This window comes from Centroberyx gerrardi, chromosome 10 (genome assembly GCF_048128805.1).
Source record: "Centroberyx gerrardi isolate f3 chromosome 10, fCenGer3.hap1.cur.20231027, whole genome shotgun sequence".
Classification (NCBI taxonomy): Eukaryota; Metazoa; Chordata; class Actinopteri; order Beryciformes; family Berycidae; genus Centroberyx; species Centroberyx gerrardi.
Window position 1 is genome coordinate 2,218,939 of NC_136006.1, and position 24,536 is coordinate 2,243,474.

Genomic DNA, 24,536 nt, shown 5'->3' on the forward strand with positions numbered 1-24,536 from the left:
TATGTCCAAGTGAAATGGCTGAAGGAAAAGACACCATCGCATAAGGCACTGATTTGGATTTGGAAGTATGTGGGTTATGGTCTGTATATACCACTAGTGGTTCTACTCCACCCCCTATATAGACCTCAAAGTTCTGTAGGGCCCAAATCAGAGCCAGTGCCTTTTTCCACAATGGCGTAGTTCAACTGATAGGAATTGAACTTGCACGAAAAGAAACTGACTGGATGGTCGATTCCTTCAGCACCAGTCTGCAACAACACTGCTCCGGCTTGCTTGCATCCACCTGCAACTTAAAGGGGTCACCCATATGTGGAGAAGCCAAAACGCATGAGTTCTTTTTTGGTGGTTGGAGTGGAACTGGTCAATAGTCATGACTTTGGCTCTCACAGGACAAACCTGACCCTGATCAACAACTTTACCTAGGTAAGTCACGTAGCACTGGCAAACTCACATTTCACCAGGTTTACTGTTAGGCGTGCCCATGCAAGATGGTCAAACAGAGCTTGGATGCGCTGCAAGTGGTCTTCCCACGTGTCGCTGTAGATGACGACATCATCTACATACTGATACACCCTGAATTTTCCTAAGGGGATTAATAAAGTGATATCTTATCTTATCATATACACTGCACATCCCTCCAAACCAACAACCACCCAATTCATCAAGTGTTAAAAAGTGGCTGGTGCATTACGCAAACCAAACGGCATGATGGTTTCAGAATACAGACCTGAAGGTATTATAAATGCAACAATGTCTCAAGCACGTTTGGACAAGGGGACCTGCCAGTAACCTATCAGAAGGTCAAACTTGCTGACAAATTGCGCAGAACCAACCTGATGAATACAATCCCTCCACACGAGGAAGCGGATAAGAGAACAGCTTTGTGATCTTATTTGCCTTGAGAAAATCTGTGCATGGCCTAAAGGTGTGGACACCGACAAATGGCCAAGGAACAAGTCCTATTTTCTAAGCGACTCAGAATTCTTGAGTCGACCCTGCATAATGCAGTCATCTGGGGTGTTTACGTCCCCTTTGTCACCTTCTGCCACCAGGTCCAGAGGAGATGATGCTTCCATTGAGGCCGCCACCGCCACTGGCTTTACTTCCCCTATAGAACCACACAGGAATGGGAAAAAAAAAGGATTCAGCAAATTGACATGGCATAGTTGTGTAGATCTCCACCAATCCGGAGTAGAAATCATGTCATTCTGGTCAGAAACTTGTTGGAGAACAGAGTAAGGCCCCACAAACCTCTCCTGAAAAGGAGAACCCACCAAAGGTAGAAGTGCCAACACTTGATCACCCAAACTAAAAAACAAGTTTTTCTGCTTGGCGGTCGGATAGATGTTTCATCTTCTTCTGTAAGGCCTGCAAGTTTCTTTTATCCATTTACCAGCTTCATATAGCCGCCTTTTGAAACCATTAACATAGTCTATCAAATTTATTGATGGTGTACGTGTTTTCCAGTCATCCTGTCACACAGCCAATGGATCACGTACGGTGTGTCCAAACCATAGACTGTAAAAAAAGGTGGACGTAGTGAGTGTGACGTCATCCATACGTTTCTGAAGGGCCGTTTTGAAGCCAAAACTTGGGGTCTACGAGCACTGCCATTTTGACATTTTTTGGAGCCGGAGCAGCCAGAGCGAAGCCGGGGATTTCCCATAGAGCCGCAGCGCCACCTGCTATTGGTCAGTGATTGGCGACCTGCGCGTTCACTGGACAGGCGACCTGTCAATCACTCGTGAAACTACCCCATTTTATAACCGTTATATCCTGTTAATGATGCAATTATTTTGAAAATCGCCATACGGACACATATTAGCAGAATTAAAATTAGCTACTGAGACCATAATCTCTTGTCAAAAAAACTTTATTGACTTCATATTTTGAGTTAGAAGTTGGGCTGTGGTTGACTTGAATGGAGTTGGGCGGGATTTAGAGTCTTTAGAGCCGACCCTAGTGGACGTTAGAGGAAGTGCAGCTTTCAGCCACTTCCTTATTGGCTTCAAAATTTACCCGTGGTTTTGGCCGCTTGGTCCAAACACGACATCATTTGGACTAAAGCCAGTACTTTCTTGCGTCACCTTTCTAGCCGGCCAACATCAACCAGGGCAACCCTTCGTCCCAATCATGGTTAAGTTTGGTACAATAAGCACAAAGCAGTGATTTCAGGGTTTGATGGAAACGCTCGATAGTTCCCTGACTTTGTGCATGGTAATGTCATGATCCCTGCCTAGCCCTTGTGTTTTCCTTGTGTTTCCTTTTCCCTGTGTTCCCAGTGCTCTTTTGTCTGTCTCTCTCTTTCTGTCTTGTTGTGTGTGGGCATGGTCTCCCCTCGTTCTCCTGACTCCCAGCTCAAGCTCTTCTTGCACACCTGCCTGTAATCTGCTCATCTCCAGTCTGCTCACCTGCTTTCCATCAGCTCATCAGCCCACAGTATATTATCCCCAATTTGCCATCCACTCTCCGCCGGATCATACACTTTGTTCTTCCAAAGACTCAGCTACCATTCAGCCTGCCAGCCAGACTCCAGCCTCTATCCCCAGTCTTCCTGCCTCGCCTGCGTCCCTCGTCGGATCAGTTCGGCTCCCCGCTCTTTGGAGCCCGCTCTGCCTGGCTCTCCTCTGCAATTTCCCTGTCCTGCCTTGGCCCAGCTTCATGCCAATCCTCAGCTCCAGGTTTCTGACTGCCTGCCCAGGCCCTCACTCCAGCTTCCAGTTACCAGCCCAGTGAATAAACTCTCTTTTGAACTGTGCTCATTGCCTCTTGTCTCTGTGTCTGCACTTGGGTTCACTTGCCTAGCCGTAACAGGTAAGCAGTAGATTGTGCATGTTTAACACAGAGTTGTTTCTAAATTTCTGCAAACGAGTGTGAGGTAATATTTGTTCCCTCCCTCACAGTCAACAGGTACATGCTACTCGCTTTAGACTTTGGCAAAGGGCCAACACAATCAATGAGCAAACGTTCGAAGGGTTGACTAACTGCTGCTATAGGATACAAGGGGGAAGGCTTCATGGAGTGGTTAGGTTTACCGGTGAGTTGGCAAGTATGACACGTTTTGAAGTAAGATGATATGTCCTTTTTGAGCCAGGGCCAGTAGAAATGACATAGATCCCTATCATACATTTTCTTAACACCCAAATGGCCATCTCATCATGAGCAGTCTGCAAACCCCATTTCTGAGTTTAATTGGACCCACAAAAATAGCATCACCAACTAATCTGTCTGCCGTAAGTCAGTTTATATGGAAACTAGCCCAACGGTACACATCATGACCAATCATACTAATGGGTAGTAGCCAGGGAATAGCAATGAGCTGGGTATGGGGGGGATTGGTTGTGTACATGCACTGGCAAAATAGTAATGTAGAAATGCATTGTAGTTCTATAAAGAAAGGGACTGAATGTGCATTAAATGTCCCTGATATATCGAAGTCCAAATCCTGTATGTATTCTGCATGGCAACGGAAGTCCCTGCCAGCTATAGAAGTTTAGTTTCCTTTCCCCCAGACTAGACAGTGAGGAATAAGACTGCACATTCTTGACTATAATAATAATTCCCATTATTATTCTGTCATCCACATTAGTATGAAAACAACCTGTTACATCAGAGTTGGAAAGGGAGGAGGGGGAAATGAGGAGAGGAGAGATGAAGAGGAATCAGAGAGAAGGGAAGAGAAAGAGAAGTCAGATGGGAGGAGTGGCTGAAATGGGAGAGAGAAAAGATGAGTAGGGAGGAAGGAGGGATTGGGAAAAGAGGAGGAAGGCAGCAGAAAAAGTGATGACGATTGAGATGAAGAGGATGATGCAAACAGCGAGGGAGGGAGGCAGTCTCCAAGAAAGAGAGAATGAGAGAGGGAGGGAGGAAGGGAGTGACAAACAGAGAAGAGAGAGATAAATCAGCTGTATGATAGAGAGCTTTGGTCAGAAAGCTGCCAGACCTCAGCAGCTTCTCCTCTCCTCCTCTCTCTCTGATGATGGAGACCCTGGAAGGAGGTGAACTCTGCTTTCCACAGCTCCTCAACACTTCCTGCAGGAAGCAGAAGCATCTTCGCTCCAAGGGCATGTTCCTCTACATCCTGCTGTCCTCCATCTCTCTGCTCACTGTGGCTCTCAACCTGCTGGTCATCATCTCCATCTCCCACTTCAGGTAGAGATATACTTCTCAGCATAGCCTAAAATATGTTTATATTTCTAAATATGAACAGTTAGACATGCAAGAAGAAATGGCTTTGGGCTAGTTCATAGAAGTCGTCACATCTAGTCCTTTGATGAGTATATTATTTTACTACTACTTCAACTACTGCAAGTAATACTATAACTACTTTTTTCAACAGCCAAGATACTATTGATGATGAAAATAAATGATAATATTCTCCCACTCCAGGCAGCTCCACACCCCCACCAACCTCCTCCTCCTCTCCCTGGCTGTCTCAGACCTCCTTGTGGGCCTCCTGCTGATGCCGGTTAAAATCTTATTCATAGAGGCCTGCTGGTTTCTGGGGGACTTCATGTGTGCTTTGTTTTCCTTTGTGGTCTTTATCATTACCTCTACTTCAGTAGGAAACATGGTGCTCATATCAGTCGACCGCTATGTGGCTATTTGTGACCCTCTGTGTTACCCCACCAAAATCACTCAGATAAGAGTTAAAATCTGTGTTTGTCTGTGTTGGGTCTGTTCTGTTTTTTATAATAGTCTGATTCTAAAAGATCACCTGACACAACCAGGCAGGTATAATTCCTGTGTTGGAGAGTGTGTGGTTGTTATTAAGTACATTGCAGGAGTTGTTGACCTTGTTTTTAACTTTACTGCTCCCATTACTGTCATCATAGTTCTGTATATGAGAGTATTTGTGGTGGCTGTGTCTCAGGCTCGTGCCATGCGATCCCACATTGTGGCTGTCACACTCCAGCGTTCAGTGACTGTAACTGCTAAGAAATCTGAGATGAAAGCAGCCAGGACTCTTGGTATTGCCGTAGTTGTGTTTCTAATGTGTTTCTGTCCATATTACTGTGTCTCTCTTGCAGGCCAGGATACTGAAATCATTGGTTCATATTTTGCGGACTGGCTGTTGTATTTTAACTCCTGTCTAAATCCTGTGATCTATGCCTTTTTCTACCCCTGGTTTAGAAAATCTATTCATCTTATTGTTAGACTTCAGATACTGCAGCCTAACTCCTGTGAGGCCAACATAATGGGACCTTTTCTATGAAGCAGGGATGTATTTGTTCATATTGTTGTTGAGTCGGTGAATTCAAAAGGTCAAAAGTCTGAATCATTAAAAAAACGTACTCCCGTTTTTATGTCATATATATATATATATATGATTAATCAGTCTGTGTCTCCTTCTGCTGTTCATTGTCAGTACTTCCATCTAGAATATAACCTGCCATCCTTGCATTGTTCATGTTGTGGCCTTGACATTTATGTAAACACATTAGACCTTTAGCTGACTGGTTCAGTGTCCTTTTCAAGGTCACTTCAACAGGACATGTGGCTTTAGATGGATATACTTTGGCTGTTAAAGGGATTGAACCTGTGATCTTTCAGTTACACACAGTCTCTCTTACACTGCCTTGGAATTTATGTACATAATATTCAGTTGTAGCTCAGGATGATTTCATTCTATTTTTAGACGTTCTTTAATTGTTGTATTTTCCTCTGTGTTTTTGTTCCCATACTCCCAGTCCCAGTCATAAGCACTAAGAAATGTTTCAGTTTCATGTAAGATGTGAATTCGGTACAATATTAAAATATTGTTACATTACAAAGGTAATTGCAAAGACACAGATTTAGTTAGTCTTTTCTTTTACACCAGAATACCTTTTCTTGGTTGAAGGAAAACTTATTTGTTGTCCATTTTGTTGCCAACAGAGATGATCGGCCAGCTGGGCAACAGTTTCTGATAAACACACAGTGCTTTTGATCACGTTTTATGAACAGTTTGAGATGGACCTTGGTATGGAGTCCCGAGTGTGCTGTAGATCAATTATCAGTAATTAATTAAAAGATAAATAACTAAAACAAAATTTTAAACCCATTAATTAAAATGCTTTTAAATGGCCATTTAATAAAACTATTCATAAAATGATTAATTAAATGGACAAATAAATGACTGAATTTATAAATCAAATCGCAAAACTGTAAATGCAAAAATTTACTTCACCCGTTGTGGGTCAAAATGAATAAGCAAGGTTCAAGAGTCTTCCGTGGATTCTTTATTCAGCCATGCATGGTTCAGTTCAGTGTTCCAGACAAGCAACAAAGAAGTGACAAAGAACGGAGTTCAGGATCCACTTATATAGGTTAAAGTAAACAAAACTATAAATCTTGGCTCATAGCCAAACCCACTTGGTTCAAAACCAAACCCACTAGTTCGGACTTTTTACTGCGTGTCCACCTATAGAATCACTTAAAACCACACATAACCATATATAGTTATCATGCATGCATCCAAGCACTGATTACATCATTGTAGTAAGCAGGACAAAAAACACTCCACTTTCCAGGACAAAGGAAAGCAAGAACAGAGTGTACTATCCATATAAAAAAGCACATTATACATTTTATTTCTTACATTCCTCCCTTTTGTCACAAGGTGACAACTAAGATTAAAATAAAATAATGAAAATGCAGCCTATGCTATATAGTACATCACTTAAACAGTGAGGAAAACATTTCTTCTAAAGTTACAAGCAAGCCATACCCAATGTAGATAAAAACAAAAAAAATAACTGAAAACAACATTTCATCTCAATACATTCAATTCCCTATTCAGTATGAGATTAACAAACATGTCCTATATTGTTTCTCCATAACATAACAATACAGGGTACATCACAGGATTAATCAAATATCATTCGTCTGGTCAGAGAAGTCACAAAGCTATATTCACATTTACGTCTTTGTATTTTCAGACACAATCACTACTGAACTTTAGTGATCATCTTCATCACAGTAAGGAGGAATCCACTCTTCTGGTGGAGTTCGCATTTTAACATACTGTTGTACCGCACCACCAACCACACCACCTAACCACCTGTATATGAGAGCACGCATACACGTCAAAGTACACGTACAAAAGCAAAGAACTATGCCTAACACAATTACAACTGGAATCAATAATTGTATCAACATGGCTCCCCAAGGTCCTAATCTATCAGTTAACCATACTTGGAAACTATAACCTGCTGATGCCGAGGGACCAAAAGCATCTCTGATTACTTCCAAAGCATCAATAACACCAGTAAGATTATCTGTATTATCGGGAATCAAAGTGAAACAAACATCACCAGTAAGATTTAAGGTAGTGCAAAGTCCTCCTGTCTTAGCCATAATATAATCCAATGCCATTTCATGTTTTAGTAGAGTAAGCCTATGTGATTTACTAGTCTCTTTAAGCCATTTAAACCCTGCAATAGTCTCATTAGCAAAAGCAGACATAGTATAAGTAATGTTGTCAATGTGATCGGCTAGATAAGTGACACCATAGTGTGGAAAAAGGCCTATTGCCCACTTTTCACCCAAAGATATTCTCCAATGATATGATTCTATATTATGAAACTTAGCCAAATCACGTTTATGCAAACGTTCAGCATGGTGATCAACCTTAGAGTCAACTGGGACCATATGTAAATTAGTAATGGTCAGATTTGCAAGAAAACAACAGCCTGACCATTTTGCAGGAAGAAACAAGTAAGCTTTAGTTCCACAAATCCAATACACAAAAGGAAAAGGAAGAAAACCTCCTTCCATAGAGTAGGGGAGTGATGGGCTTACCAAGACAGTATTATCTTCTATACGCATTTTAATATCTAGCAAACCTTTTTCAGTAGAATATGCTTGATAACTCCGACATCTAGATATACCCAAATACGAACCTGTACTATTTTGACAAACACAACCTACTTCACGTGCAGGTGGCAACCGAGAGCGTTCAATAGGCACAACAGGATTTACGTCTTTTGATGGGGCTGGCCACAAATTAGCACAGCACCAATCAAGGCAAGCTTCTAACCTAGGCACATTAACATCCCTTGCCCAATATTTGTGTTCCTTAACACATTCAGAATAATTCATAGACCTGTTTGAACGATCCATAATAATATACACAGCAAACAATTCACAAGGAAAAGGATGAGCTTCAAGGTCAAAAGGACGATTAGCAACATGAGTCGTCTTATATGCAGCAATAACAGATCGATTCGGATAAACTTGGTCTCTCATATACATAAGGAAATTGTACCAATGATTATTAGCAGGATTATATGGATCTGTCAAATCAGAGGTAGCATCAAATCCATACGGCTTCCAATTCAGTATAGCCCGCTTCTTTCTTTTCAATGAGGATACCGTGTCTTTCCAAATTGTCAGTCTGTCACTGTGTTCCATGTCTGCGTCTTCAATATCAGTGTGCATGTCGGTGTTGGGAGTAAGTGAGCTCGTGCGCTCTGACGACTTCCGCTCTCCAGGATCATCTGGAGGTGTGCTCCATGGTTGCACAACGAGGAGGGTGATGATTACACCCACGAAGAATGCCGCCATCTGGACTCTATGACAGGCATCTTCTCCTAAGCCCCACAGACCAGGCTTACGCCGGGGTGGAGTCATCTCGAGGGAAGGATTTACACTGGGATGCGTGAATCCAGGTGTCTCTCTCAGCTATACGGACTGCAGTTGGTGTAGTCAACAACACCTGGAATGGTCCAGTCCAACGAGGTTGATGCCAGTACTTCCTTCTCAGATCCTTTACCACCACCCAGTCCCCTGGTTGGATAGTATGGAGTTGTGCTGTGATGGGTTCAGGAAGAGCAGCTTTCACCTTCGGAAAGATAACCTTCAGAACATTGTTAAGGGCACAACAATACTCCATCATATCATCATCTAGACCAACCAGAGTCAGCCTATTCTGGGGAAAAGGTGTATTAGTCATACGCATGGGACGCCCCGTAAGTACTTCATAAGGGGAAAGTCCAGTGGTTTGATGTGGACGACCCCTCATGTACATCAGCGCAAGAGGTAAGACCTCAACCCATGTTAGCTGCGTTTCAGCTATCAACTTTGTGAGTTTTCCTTTCAAGGTCTGATTCGCTCTTTCCACTGCACCTCCACTAGCTGGATGGTAGGCACAGTGTGTCTTCAAATTTATTCGCAAACTCTCCGAAAGGCTCTGAATCACATTATTTACAAAATGAGAGCCATTGTCACTAGTCAATTTTGATGGGAGCCCCCATCTTGGAATGATTTCTCTCAGCAGAGCCTTTGCTACCGAAACAGCTGTAGCATGTCTGCAAGGAAAACATTCGATCCATTTAGAAAACATATCTACCACCACTAGGCAGTATTTATATCCCCTACATGGAGTGAGTTCGATGAAATCCATCATCAAATGTTCAAAAGGGCCCTCTGGCCTTGGATGCGCAGAGAGAGGCATGTCTGTTCCTCTACCTACATTATTTGTAGCACAAATGACACATTTCTTACAAAAATTTTCAGCAAATGTAGAAAAACCTTTGGCGCATACCAAAATTTATTTACAGTGTCTAACATTCCTCTTTTTGATACATGGTCAGAACCATGAGACAATTTTGCCAGGAAAGGGAATGTAGCACGTGGCAAAACAGGCAACCCATCCGGGCTAACCCAAACCCCTGAATCAAGGGGTTTGCACCCGTTCCTCGACCAGGAAGAAACTTCCTCCTTATCGGCTCCTCCCTGCACAAGAGAAACGTCATGGAAAGAGAAAAAATCATCCTGGGAAGATAGATGCATCTGCAAAGTTGGGGAGACAGGTGAAAGAGCAGCAGCTTTAGCAGCAGCGTCAGCAACAGCATTTCCCTGTGAAACTGGATCCACATTACTTGTATGAGCCTGACATTTACACACAGCAACAGAATTTGGAAGAAGAAGGGCTGACAGAAGATTAACAATGAGAGATCTATGAGCAATAGGTTTCCCATTGGAAGCTATGAACCCACGGTTGCTCCAAAGAGCATGAAAATTATGACACACATTAAAAGCATACTGAGAATCAGTATAGACTGTGATATCCTTACCAGCACCTAGAATAAAAGCACGAGTTAAGGCAAAAAGTTCTGCTGCTTGCGCAGAAAGATGTCCCGGAAGCTTAGCACTTTCAACAACATCATGTGAAGTGCAAACAGCATAAGCAACACAAGGAATACCCTCTGCCCTTTGTGCTGAACCATCTACAAAGAAAACACAGTCAGGATTAGTCAATGGTGTATCAAACAAAGCATCGCGAGGTTTCATAGCAATGTCAATCACTTGCAAACAGCAGTGGGGTTCACCATCTTCTGCTGTAGGAAGAAGTGTAGAAGGGTTAAGAACAGTACAACGCTTCAGAGTGACATGAGACATAGTGAGTAGAACATTCTGCCAATGCAGCATTTTCGCAGGAGTCAAATGAGCAGTCTTAGCCTGTAGGATAAGAGAATGAACAGCATGTGGAACATGAACAGTTAAAGGACACATAGCAACAAGATCGGCAGTTGCAAGAACAGCTTCAGTAGCTGCAGCAACAGACCTGAGGCACGAAACCATTGCTCTCTCAGTTGTAGACAGATGTTTAGAAAAATAACCAACAGGACGTTGCTTATCACCATGGGACTGAGTTAAAACAGCTGATATAAACCCATCTCGTTCAGAGACAAACAGATTAAAGGGTTTACTATGGTCAGGGAGTCCTAAACAAGGAGAACTAGAAAGAGCCAATTTCAAGTCAGTAAATGCTTTGTCAGCTTCAGTAGTCCAAGTCAAGGAGTCAGTCATGGCCAGATGTTTACCACCGAATGTGATATCATATAGAGGTTGAGATATCTCTGCATAGTCACGTATCCATGGGCGGCAATAGCCTACAAGACCCAAAAACGACATCATTTGCTGTTTAGTTTGAGGTTTTGGTACCTCCAAAATTGCAGTAACGCGTTCGGGACCGAGTTTACGACCTTCAGGTGTGACTATATGTCCTAAATACCGCACGGACTGTGAAACCAGCTGGAGTTTGGTTTTTGAGACCTTGTGTCCGTTCTCTGCTAAATAACAGAGAAGGGAGACAGTGTCTTTTTTGCAGGCCTGCTCAGAAGTAGAACACAACAAAAGATCATCCACATACTGTATCAATGTACTACCACAAGGAGCCTCCCAGCCTGAGAGGTTCTCAGCTACAGCCAAAGCAAACAAAGTGGGGCTGCTTGAGAAACCCTGAGGCATACGAGTCCATGTGTAGCGTTTACCATTGAAAGTGAAAGCAAACCAGAACTGGGAGTCAGGATGCACAGGAATGCTGAAAAAAGCATTAGCCAGATCAATCACAGTAAACCAACAAGAATTAGATGGGACTTGAGACAACAGAGTTACCACATTTGGTACTGTGGGCGCTGGATGTTGCACAGCGTCATTTACAGCTCTCAAATCCTGAACAGGTCTCCAACCACCATTAGGCTTCCTAATGGGCAGAAGAGGGGTATTACAAGGAGAGTGAGGACATTCCACAATGGCACCCTGTTTTTGTAATGACTCAATAACAGGAGCAATTCCCTCCACAGCCTCTAGGCTGAGGGGATATTGCCTCTTACATGGTCTGAAAGAGGATTTAGGTTCTACCACTATAGGTGTTGCAGTTTTCATACTACCACAATCAAATCTACTACTAGCCCATAGTGTAGGCGGAACCATAGAGATCATATTCTCCTCTTCAGTTGTTAAAGGCATATGAACAAAAGAAGTGGTATCTGGTTCTTGATTAGAAAGAACATCCTCATCTACATGCTCTGTCAAATCCCAAAAATAACCCTCATGTGTTGTCATAGTGAAAATACCTAGCGTCTTAGAGGAAAGAATGATGCCTTCCGGACTGCAGTACATATTTATTCCCAAAGCACACATTAGATCACGCCCTAACAAATTCACTGGACAAAAATCTGTCAACAAGAACGGATGATCTCCTATGTAATCACCATGAGTGACAGAAAGTGGTTCAGAAATTGGTTCTAACACCGGGACTCCTGATGAGCCAACTGTTTTAAGAAATTTTGTCGATTTAGGCGCATTTGGGAGTAATTTGGACTGCACAACGGAAACATCAGCACCAGAATCAACCAAAAAGGGCACTACTACATTTCCTACTTTCAAACTTAATTTAGCTGCTTTCTGTTTCTGTGGGTCTAATTTAGTATACTGACCATAAGTTATAATAGGGCCAGTGTCTGTTTGTCCATCTGAACTATCTTGTTGATCTATCTGACCTGCCCCCGCTGTCTCCTATTGGTTAGCTGGCTGAAATCCTGGAGCATTCACAGATAGGCTTGAGGGGGGTGCATGTGGCCAGGATCCATCAGGTGCATTCTCATGTCTTTGTATGCCAGACCTGTGTTCTGATGAACAATCACGAGCCATATGACCATACCCCCCACAGTTGAAACACCTTAGACGTTGCTGGTTGTAAAACTGTGTGGATGGCTGTCTTCCATAGCCTCTTCCTCCACGTCCTCGTCCTCTTCCTCGTCCTCTGCGCATTTCATTGCCCCAAGTTCCCGTCTGTTGATAAAACATTAACTGTGCAGTTTGGATTTTCTTACTGTGTCTTTGCTCGATGTCAGTCTGGTTCCTTTCAGCATGAAGGACATGAGCCCAGACTTCGCTGAGAGGTTTGGTTTCCCAGGCGATGCACGTGGCCACGGTTTGGCTCTTCAGCATTGGATGAAGGCCTTGTATCAACGCATTCTTCAGCAGACTATTATAGGCATCATTATCCTGGTCAACTCCTGAATGGGCAGCAAACACAGATTCCATTCTAGCACGATAATCAGTAGCAGACTCACCATCATTTTGCTTGGTCCTGTAGATGTCGGGCCAACTGGTACGTAAGGGATATGCTGTCTTCACAGCAGCATAGAGCTCATCCATCTGATCTCTGTAGCCGTGACTGCCTGGATCATGATTTATGTCCCAACTGCCTGGCTTGATGTTCGGCCATCTCAACAGAAAACACCTGCGACATACTGCTTCCACCTCTGCCAATGTAGGATTATACATTATCAACAACTGTTGCATTGCGATCACCCATTTCTCACCTCCAGTTTTATTGGGGTCCGGCAATTCTGTGGCAACTTCCTTCAGTTCATCAGGTTGCCATGGCCTGTAGACCAAGACATGCGACTGCCAAAGACCTTTTCCATCATCTGGCTGTGGATTCGGATATATCATCATGGGCATCTGATTCACTGTCTCTGTCTGTAGGTTTGCTGCCATACTACGAGTCTGTGGGCGGTGTGTAACAGGAGTACCAGAGGCGGAACCTACATTTGAAGGAGGAGTTAAAAACCCCAATGAAGCCTCCTTCTCCTTGAGCTCAGACCCTCCCACAGTTTGTAGTGTTGGATAAACATTAGATGGTTGAGGTGGAGCCTGAGATGTAGGAGGGGCTGAAACTGCCTTCTTCAGAACCGCCCCCTCATCTTCATCATCCTCTTCGTCACTCTCGTCATCACGCATTCCTGAAGGTGGAGCTATGCGAGAAAGAGCATAGGGGGGAGGCAGATCCCTCTCTCTGTCCCTGAGTTTCTTCATCTTTTTCTTTCTTCTAACCCTTTCTTCTGTTTCCTTACATATCTCTGCTGTTCCTTTTGAGAGCATTATATTAGCTGCGGACTTTACTGCCTTAGCCTCTGCTTCTCGCTCCCACTTTTGGAAAGCATGCCAATTTACCTTCTTTCTACTCTTCTCACTCAATCTCATCTTTTCCTTCTCTTCTTTTTCTTCCAACATAACCCTACATCTGGTTAAACAATTTACACTCAAAGTACCTCTCATGGGAAAAATACCTTCAGTAACATAGTGCCAGAGCGGAACCTCATCAACCACACTTTTACCCCATTTGTCTGCCATCACTTTTACAGGACCTACTAAGGGGTCTGTAAGTGGCTCCAATTTGTCCAATGTATTTCCCATCTTTCACCCAGTTGTGGTTGCCTTCCCTAATTTTTTTTTTCTTCACACAATTAAATCCCCCTAAACAATAACTATCGCAAAAACTAATAATCCCTATATTACAATCAATAATTAGTGTCTGCAGTTCACAAATTTTAAAATACTTCTTCCCAACATACACTCTTAAGTCCTATACCTTGACCACACGTTGTATAACTCCATTCACACAATGCCAATGGAATGTAGCATGATATCAGCCAGGTAGTTTGTACGACACTTTCGTTCAGAGCAACGTACCCCTTGTGTGGATAAATACCCACAGGACACTGATATCACCACTTCATTCCCATCCACTCACAATATATCACAAACAATATCTCCCCTTAAAACGTTTTTTTTTTTTTTTTTTCGTTCTTATGGGTTTTTTTTTTTTTTTTTTTTAATTTTTCACTCTGGATCCCTTTCTACCCCCTGGGCTATGTCTCTTTCTACCCCCTGGGCTGTGTCCCTGACAATCTTCCTTATCTAATAATGGCAACCCCCCTGAGGCCTAACTATGCTCCCTGAGCTAACATTTTACGCCCTCATTAACTACCTAGGTTTCTTTTCCTGTTTCTCTCTCTCTACAACTATGTAAAGACCTCCCTGAGGAAAAATTTTTACTCCCTCCCTGAGGAAGAGAAAAAAAATTCACAGAAACTCACCACTTGCTCTTTTAAAACGGATGGACGACCCACTGAACACCGCCCGCGCTGATTTCAGGCGGGATCCAGGCCCCCCTTTTTCTGGAGCGGAATTCTCCCTGAGTCTCCTAGGGACTCCTGTGCACAGTTGAACCCTCAGTCAGTCTCAGACGGCGCTCAGTGATGTGTCCATCCCATCCTCGTCGCCAAACTGTAAATGCAAAAATTTACTTCACCCGTTGTGGGTCAAAATGAATAAGCAAGGTTCAAGAGTCTTCCGTGGATTCTTTATTCAGCCATGCATGGTTCAGTTCAGTGTTCCAGACAAGCAACAAAGAAGTGACAAAGAACGGAGTTCAGGATCCACTTATATAGGTTAAAGTAAACAAAACTATAAATCTTGGCTCATAGCCAAACCCACTTGGTTCAAAACCAAACCCACTAGTTCGGACTTTTTACTGCGTGTCCACCTATAGAATCACTTAAAACCACACATAACCATATATAGTTATCATGCATGCATCCAAGCACTGATTACATCATTGTAGTAAGCAGGACAAAAAACACTCCACTTTCCAGGACAAAGGAAAGCAAGAACAGAGTGTACTATCCATATAAAAAAGCACATTATACATTTTATTTCTTACAAAACGCTTTCTAAAAAGACATTTAAAATTTGCCTTTCATTTGTTCATTTGCTTATTCAGTTTCGGATTCTTTTTCCTTTTCACAATTCATTTTTCGACCAGGTTTACCATTAGAATGCATGTACCTTGGTATCACTTGTTTTACTCATTTAAGTGCAATAAATAAAAAAGCGATTTAGCCGCCTTTTGCCTTTTGCATTTGGGTTGACACCACAGAAAAGTTTTTCCTTTTTGCTTTTAGTTTGTCAATACAGAAGAGGAGTTAAGTGTTACAGAGGTGTGGACAGGACAGGCTCTGTCTTCCGGACAGGACGGACCTCAATTTCAGAGTAAAAGCGTTAGTGTTTGTCTGTTTGAACCAAGTTGTTAAATTAAACCTGTAGGTTTTAATAAATAACGTTAAAACCATGCTATTAAGTTTTTTAAGCTTCACAGCTAGCTTTTTAATGTAAATGTAAAAATGTAGCCTACTTGACAGACCACAGTTACATCAGAATAAGGTTTTTTTTATTATTTTTTTCTTTTTTTTATCCCTCCAGTGGGTTGAATACAATTTGAATACAATAGCTTTAACGTTATTTATTCAAACCTACAGGTTTAATTGCCTCCCTCGTCTCTGCCATGCTCTGTTCAGACAGGAAGAAAGATGTTAATTACTGTTTAACAACTTGGTTCAAACGGACAAACACTAACTCTGAAATTGAGGTGCGTTGTGTCCAGAAGTCAGAGCCTGTCCTGTCTACACCTCCGCAACACTTACTCCTTTTCTGTATTGACAAACTAAAAGCAAATGGTTCAACATGGTTCAATTACCTAGTTCCATAAAGTTACTGAAATACCACAAGGTAATAACGTTACCTAGATGTGTTACTGTCTACAAATCCATTACTAACAAAGGCGAGTTTTGAGCAAATTGTGTAATGTTAAGTTTTACTTTTGTTTTCACACCGGCAGACTCTATGGATTGAGTACAATGCTGCTGGTCTGCGCATCTCCAAATGACAAACATGACGTGATGCGCGCATCAGAGATCAATTTAGATCAATTTCTATACACTGACCAACTTGATTTTGTGCCTTTGTATGGGAAACGCTGCATCTCACAGTCAAAGACGCCCTCTAGAGGCCATCTGACGAAGCGCATCATCTCACTAAGCATTACCTGACTGACTGACTGACTGACTGACCTGAATTTGACCCGTGATGACCATGGCTGCGCCATGGAAAAAATGCATATCGCTCATTGCTTTTCAAATGCAAAAAGCAGCGGCAATATTACCTTTTATTTACTGCACTTAAATGAGGTAAACAATTGATACGAAGGTACACGCATTAATAGCCGCAGAGCTCTCATTGAAGTAATTTAATATAAATGACTAATCAAAATAATTGACTAATCATAAGAGAAATAAGTCAAACAATTTATTAAATTACTAATTAAAATGTGTCAATTAATTACATTTATTGAACAAATTATTTTTTAAATAATAATCAATTAATAATTACTATATATGTCATGCTATGGCTCCTTACTTTTTATGCGTTATATTTTGGGTTGCTGTGGTTTGGAGTGTTTTGTTAATTTATTTGCATGTTATATTTTGAGTTGCGGCGTTTCTTAGGTTGCAGTGTTTAGTTGCATGTAATGTTTTGTTTTGTTATGTTTTTTGGATTGAGTTTGGACAGACACAGCTGACCCCAATACAAACTGATGAGGCAGTGGGACATTGGCATTGATGGCCAACCGGACTGGCCAATCAACAGCCTCATGCTGGCTCCGTGGGCCAGTGGGGCAGCAGAGGGGGGGTCTTACTTGAACTGCTTTCCAGATAAGCCGGAAGAGAGGGCTGAGAGAAGCGGCTGACAGGTGACAGCGTCGAGAGGCTGCATACGGTAGAGTTTCGCACACGTAGAGACGGCAATACCCTCGACTCTTCTAGGCTGGCCTCGCTTACATGCTTTTAGACATTTGGAAACGTTTTAAGAACTTTTATGTGTTAATCTTTTAGCCTCTTGCATTTTTGGAACATTTTACAGACTTTTATCTTTTATCCCGTTTTGGGTTTTAACAATTCCAAGGCCTTGTTTTTTATTTGTTATATTTGTAATAAACATACGTTTATGCGTTAACTCCCCTTGTCCTGGGTTACTAAGCACCGCTCACCTCTCGTGAAAAGAACTTGGGATATGATTATCGGTTGGTGGTCAATTTGTCAAGTTCCACTGCAAATGTAGTGACCAGCCAGGGTTTATTACATATACGTTTCTGTAATCCATAAATAATCACTTAATTTATAATTTAATTTGCAAAATGGCTTTTAAAAAGACATTTAAATTTATCCTTTTGTTTTTTCATTTGCTTATTAATTTTTCTATTCCTCTTCCATTACATAAATGCTTTAACCCGAACTCTAACCCTAACCCTAACCACACATCGAGAGTGCCATGCTAATAATAATACACAGGAGAATCTGCAGAGATGTGTCAGGATCTCCCATTGGCCAACTGTTGCTGCTAACCTATGCCATGAACTGTATTACTATTAGTACACAGCAGTTAATCTGTGCAGGGAAACAGGCCCAGAATGTCCACCAACCACTCCATGGGTGCCCCAGCCAGGAGCTGCTAAAGGGGAGTGTGGGAGTGGTGGTTAGGTCCCTTGCGGGCAGTGCAGCTCCTGGCTGGGGCACTCATGTAGTATCAGTGGTACAACTGATGTCCTCAGTGGTACAACTTTACTTGGTCAGAGGTACCTGGTAAGGGAATGGTCACACAGCGGCTAGTGCCTGGCCCACACATAGAAGGCTTTACTAGATAGTGTAACAAATGAGAGAGTCGGCACACAATTTCAAAATTCTAATTCATTTATTCAACTAAGTAAAGGAGAGTGATGATTTGGAGAATCAGTAGTGTAATGCATGAGTGGATGAATGGAAAGTGGAGTGTAAGTGTTGTATAGTGTGAAAACCAAGGAGTCAAACGAAAGGTAAAGTGCTAACCATGAGGAGGTGGTCGAGGCTGCCCAGAATGAGACTGAGGCCGAGGGTAGCAGGCCTTCTATACTCTTTAGCCACCCCTATTTCCCAGGTGCACCCAGTTTGCTCTGACAACCCACCCAGCTCTGTCTACCTGGCTCCTGTAGAGAAGAACAAACACAGGCAAAGAAGAAAAACCAGGCAGACAGATGGGTGGGCCGTCCCACTACCAGTCCAGCGTCGCTCCCTTCAACCTGCTCCGCCATCTCCCAACTCAGCAACTTTGGTACCTATAAGAAGCAAATTAAGAGAAGAGAATAGGGGAGAACAGGCCAAAGAAAACAAGACAGAACAGGACAGACAGAAAAGAACTTCAAGGCAGCAATGCCCTGGACAATGCATCAGCCAAGACATTCTCTGAACCTTATGTATGGCGTATGTCCAAGTGAAATGGCTGAAGGAAAAGACACCATCGCATAAGGCACTGATTTGGATTTGGAAGTATGTGGGTTATGATCTGTATATACCACTAGTGGTTCTACTCCACCCCCTATATAGACCTCAAAGTTCTGTAGGGCCCAAATCAGAGATAGTGCCTTTTTCCACAATGGTGTAGTTCAACTGATAGGAATTGAACTTGCACGAAAAGAAACTGACTGGATGGTCGATTCCTTCAGCACCAGTCTGCAACAACACCGCTCCGGCTTGCTTGCATCCACCTGCAACTTAAAGGGGTCACCCATATGTGGAGCAGCCAAAACGCATGAGTTCTTTTTTGGTGGTTGGAGTGGAACTGGTCAATAGTCATGACTTTGGCTCTCACAGGACAAACCTGAGCCTGACCAACAACTTTACCTAGGTAAGTCATGTAGCACTGGCAAACTCACACTTCACCAGGTTTACTGTTAGGCGTGCCCATGCAAGACGGTCAAACAGAGCTTGGATGCGCTGCAAGTGGTCTTCCCACGTGTCGCTGTAGATGACGACATCATCTACATACTGATAAACCCTGAATTTCCCCAAGGGGATTAATAAAGTGCTATCTTATCTTATCTTATCTTATACACTGCACATCCCTCCAAACCAACAACCACCCAATTCATCAAGTGTTAAAAAGTGGCTGGTGCATTACGCAAACCAAACGGCATGATGGTTTCAGAATACAGACCTGAAGGTATTATAAATGCAACAATGTCTCAAGCACGTTTGGACAAGGGGACCTGCCAGTAACCTATCAGAAGGTCAAACTTGCTGACAAATTGCGCAGAACCAACCTGATGAATACAATCCCTCCACACGAGGAAGCGGATAAGAGAACAGCTTTGTGATCTTATTTACCTTGAGAAAATCTGTGCATGGCCTAAAGGTGTGGACACCGACAAATGGCCAAGCAACAAGTCCTATTTTCTAAGCGACTCAGAATTCTTGAGTCGACCCTGCATAATGCAGTCATCTGGGGTGTTTACGTCCCCTTTGTCACCTTCTGCCACCAGGTCCAGAGGAGATGATGCTTCCACTGAGGCCGCCACCGCCACTGGCTTTATCTCCCCTATAGAACCACACAGGAATGGGAAAAAAAAGGATTCAGCAAATTGACATGGCATAGTTGTGTAGATCTCCACCAATCCGGATTAGAAATCATGTAATTCTGGTCAGAAACTTGTTGGAGAACAGAGTAAGGCCCCACAAACCTCGCCTGAAAAGGAGAACCCACCAAAGGTAGAAGTGCCAACACTTGATCACCCAAACTAAAAACAAGTTTTTCTGCTTGGCGGTCGGACCGATGTTTCATCTTCTTCTGTAAGGCCTGCAAGTTTCTTTTATCCATTTACCAGCTTCATATAGCCGCCTTTTGAAACAATTAACATAGTCTATCAAATTTATTGGTGGTGTAGGTGTTTTCCAGTCATCCTGTCACACAGCCAATGGATCACGTACGGTGTGTCCAAACCATAGACTGTAAAAAAGAGATGGACGTAGTGAGTGTGACATCACCCATAGGTTTCTGAAGGGCAATTTTGAAGCCAAAAGTTGGGGTCTACGAGCGGCGCCATGTTGACATTTTTTGGAGCCGGAGCAGCCAGAGCGAAGCCGGGGATTTCCCATAGAGCCGCAGCGCCGCCTGCTATTGGTCAGTGATTGGCGACCTGCGCGATCACTGGAAAGGCGACCTGTCAATCACTCGTGAAACTACCCCATTTTATACCTGCTATATCCCGTTAATGACGCAATTATTTTGAAAATCGCCATACGGACACATATTAGAAGAATTAAAATTAGCTACTGAGACCATAATCTCTTGTCAAAAAAACTTTATTGACTTTATATTTTGAGTTAGAAGTTGGGCTGTGGTTGACTTGAATGGAGTTGGGCGGGATTTAGAGTCTTTTTGGAGCCGACCCTAGTGGACGTTAGAGGAAGTGCAGCTTCCAGCCACTTCCTTATTGGCTTCAAAATTTACCCGTGGTTTTGGCCGCTTGGTCCAAACACAACATCATTTGGGCTAAAGCCAGTACTTTCTTGTGTCACCTCTCTAGCCGGCCAACATCAACCAGGGCAACTCTTCGTCCCAATCATGGTTAAGTTTGGTACAATAAGCACGAAGCAGTGATTTCAGGGTTTGATGGAAACGCTCGATAGCTCCCTGACTTTGTGCATGGTAAGCAGTAGATTGTGCATGTTTAACACAAAGTTGTTTCTAAATTTCTGCAAACGTGTGTGAGGTAATATTTGTTCCCTCCATCACAGTCAACAGGTACACGCTACCCGCTTTAGACTTTGGCAAAGGGCCAACACAATCAATGAGCAAATGTTCGAAGGCTTGACTAACTGCTGGTATAGGATACAAGGGGGAAGGCTTCATGGAGTGGTTAGGCTTACCGGTGAGTTGGCAGGTATGACACGTTTTGAAGTAAGATGATATGTCCTTTTTTAGCCAGGGCCAGTAGAAATGACATAGATCCCTATCATACATTTTCTTAACACCCAAGTGACCTGCCATCTCATCATGAGCAGTCTGCAAACCCCATTTCTGAGTTTAATTGGACCCACAATTTGAAAAATAGCATCCCCAACAAATCTGTCTGCCGTAAGTCAGTTTATATGGAAACTAGCCCAACGGTACACATAAAAAAACGTCAAAAACTTTGGACGGTGAGTAGCCTGTCTTGACAGTCTCCCCTGTCTGCGCTGTAACAGCGCTCCAGGAGAGCCTGTCTGAAACCACTGACTGAACTGCTATAGGAAATGCATTGTAGTTCTATAAAGAAAGGGACTGAATGTGCAGTACATGTCCCTGATATATCGAAATCCAAATCCTGTATGTATTCTGCATGGCAACGGAAGTCCCTGCCAGCTATAGAAGTTTAGTTTCCTTTCCCCCAGACTAGACAGTGAGGAATAAGACTGCACATTCTTGACTATAATAATAATTCCCATTATTATTCTGTCATCCACATTAGTATGAAAACAACCTGTTACATCAGAGTTGGAAAGGGAGGAGGGGGAAATGAGGAGAGGAGAGATGAAGAGGAATCAGAGAGAAGGGAAGAGAAAGAGAAGTCAGATGGGAGGAGTGGCTGAAATGGGAGAGAGAAAAGATGAGTAGGGAGGAAGGAGGGATTGGGAAGAGAGGAGGAAGGCAGCAGAAAAAGTGATGACGATTGAGATGAAGAGGATGATGCAAATAGCAAGGGAGGTAGGCAGTCTCCAAGAAAGAGAGAATGAGAGAGGGAGGGAGGAAGGGAGTGACAAACAGAGAAGAGAGAGATAAATCAGCTGTATGATAGAGAGCTTTGGTCAGAAAGCTGCCAGACCTCAGCAGCTTCTCCTCTCCTCCTCTCTCTCTGATGATGGAGACCCTGGAAGGAGGTGAACTCTGCTTTCCACAGCTCCTCAACACTTCCTGCAGGAAGCAGAAGCATCCTTTCTTCAAGGTCATGCTCCTCTACATTCTGCTGTCCTCCATCTCTCTGTTCACCGTGTCTCTCAACCTGCTGGTCATCATCTCCATCTCCCACTACAGGTAGAGATATACTTCTTAGCATAGCCTAAAATATTTGTATATTTCTAAACATGAACAGTTAGACATGCAAGAAGAAATGGCTTTGGGCTAGTACATAGAAGTCGTCACATCTAGTCCTTTGATGAGTATATTATTGTTTGGTAAAGCTTTTAATTTTGTTTTTAGTCATACTGCTACTTTGACTACTACTCATACTACTGCAACTAATACTATAACTACTTTTTTCAACAGCAAGATACTATTGATGATGAAAATAAACGATAATATTCTTCCACTCCAGGCAGCTCCACACCCCCACCAACCTCCTCCTCCTCTCCCTGGCTGTCTCAGACCTCCTTGTGGGCCTCCTGCTGATGCCGGTGAAAATGTTCCGTATAGACTCCTGCTGGTTTCTGGGGGACTTCATGTGTGCTCTATATTACGTTGTAGAATTTATCATTACCTCTGCTTCAGTAGGAAACATGGTGCTCATATCAGTCGACCGCTATGTGGCTATTTGTGACCCTCTGTGTTACCCCACCAAAATCACTCAGACAAGAGTTAAAATCTGTGTTTGTCTGTGTTGGGTCTGTTCTGTTTTTTATAATAGTTTGATTCTAAAAGATTACCTGAGAGAACCAGGCAGGTATAATTCCTGCTATGGAGAGTGTGTATTTGTCATTAACCACATTGCAGGAGCTGCTGACCTTGTTGTGACCTTTACTGCTCCCATTACTGTCATCATAGTTCTGTATATAAGAGTATTTGTGGTGGCTGTGTCTCAGGCTCGTGCCATGCGATCCCACATTGTGGCTGTCACACTCCAGCGTTCAGTGACTGTAACTGCTAAGAAATCTGAGATGAAAGCAGCCAGGACTCTTGGTATTGTCGTAGTTGTGTTTCTAATGTGTTTCTGTCCACATTACTGTGTCTCTCTTGCAGGCCAGTATACTGAAATCAATGCTTTATATTTTGTGGTCTGGCTGTTGTATTTTAACTCCTGTCTAAATCCTGTGATCTATGCCTTTTTCTACCCCTGGTTTAGAAAATCTATTAATCTTATTGTTAGACTTCAGATACTGCAGCCTAACTCCTGTGAGGCCAACATAATGGGACCTTTTCTATGAAGCAGGGATGTATTTGTTCATATTGTTGTTGAGTCAGTGAATTCAAAAGGTCAAAAAAAAAACATACTCCCATTTTTATGTCATATACTGCATATGTACAGTATAAATATTGAAATCCTCATGAATCATGTTCACTATCAGACAGTCTGTGTCTCCCTCTGCTGTTCATTGTCAGTACTTCCATCTAGAATATAACCTGCCATCCTTGCATTGTTCATGTTGTGGCCTTGACATTTATGTAAACACATTAGACCTTTAGCTGACTGGTTCAGTGTCCTTTTCAAGGTCACTTCAACAGGACATGTGGCTTTAGATGGATATACTTTGGCTGTTAAAGGGATTGAACCTGTGATCTTTTAGTTACACACAGTCTCTCTTACACTGCCTTGGAATTTATGTACATAATATTCAGTTGTAGCTCAGGATGATTTCATTCTATTTTTAGACGTTCTTTAATTGTTGTATTTTCCTCTGTGTTTTTGTTCCCATACTCCCAGTCCCAGTCATAAGCACTAAGAAATGTTTCAGTTTCATGTAAGATGTGAATTCGGTACAATATTAAAATATTGTTACATTACAAAGGTAATTGCAAAGATTTAGTTAGTCTTTTCTTTTACACCAGAATATCTTTTCCTGGTTGAAAGGATACATTTGTTTCACAGATTTTTCCCAAAACACCACCTCTGTGATTTTTGTCCAGAGATGATCGACCAGCTGGGCAACAGTTTCAGATAAACACACTGTGATTTTGATCACCTCTCATGAACATTTTGAGATGGACCTCGGTAGCTCCACTTTGCCGCAGTGTGGAGAAAGGTGGTGGCAACATGAAAGTTTATGGGTCAAAGACACACAGTAAATTGTGTGAGACAAGATATCATCAGATCTAACATTACTGATTTACCCTTAAATTTGAATTAGACCAGAAACTTCTGACAAGAGATCAGAAGATAAGAAAAGTTCATAATATAGAAAAGACAGAAATTAACAATAAACTGAATGTATATATCAGAAATAATGTGGTAGATTATAATATAGAATAGCCCAAAACAGCACATGTCACTCCGCTGTTCATATCCCTCCACTGGCTCCCAGTCGCTGCCCGCATCAAGTTCAAGTCCTTGATGCTCGCCTACAAAGCAGCAACCA

The 24,536-nt window shown here is 42.6% G+C and overlaps 2 pseudogenes; both read left to right on the forward strand.

The window, feature by feature from the left end:
• Positions 1-3,909: 3,909 nt before the first annotated feature.
• LOC144539886 (trace amine-associated receptor 13c-like) lies at positions 3,910-5,215 on the forward strand (annotated as a pseudogene).
• A 16,823-nt stretch (positions 5,216-22,038) lies between these two features.
• LOC139913425 (trace amine-associated receptor 13c-like) lies at positions 22,039-23,387 on the forward strand (annotated as a pseudogene).
• Positions 23,388-24,536: the final 1,149 nt, after the last annotated feature.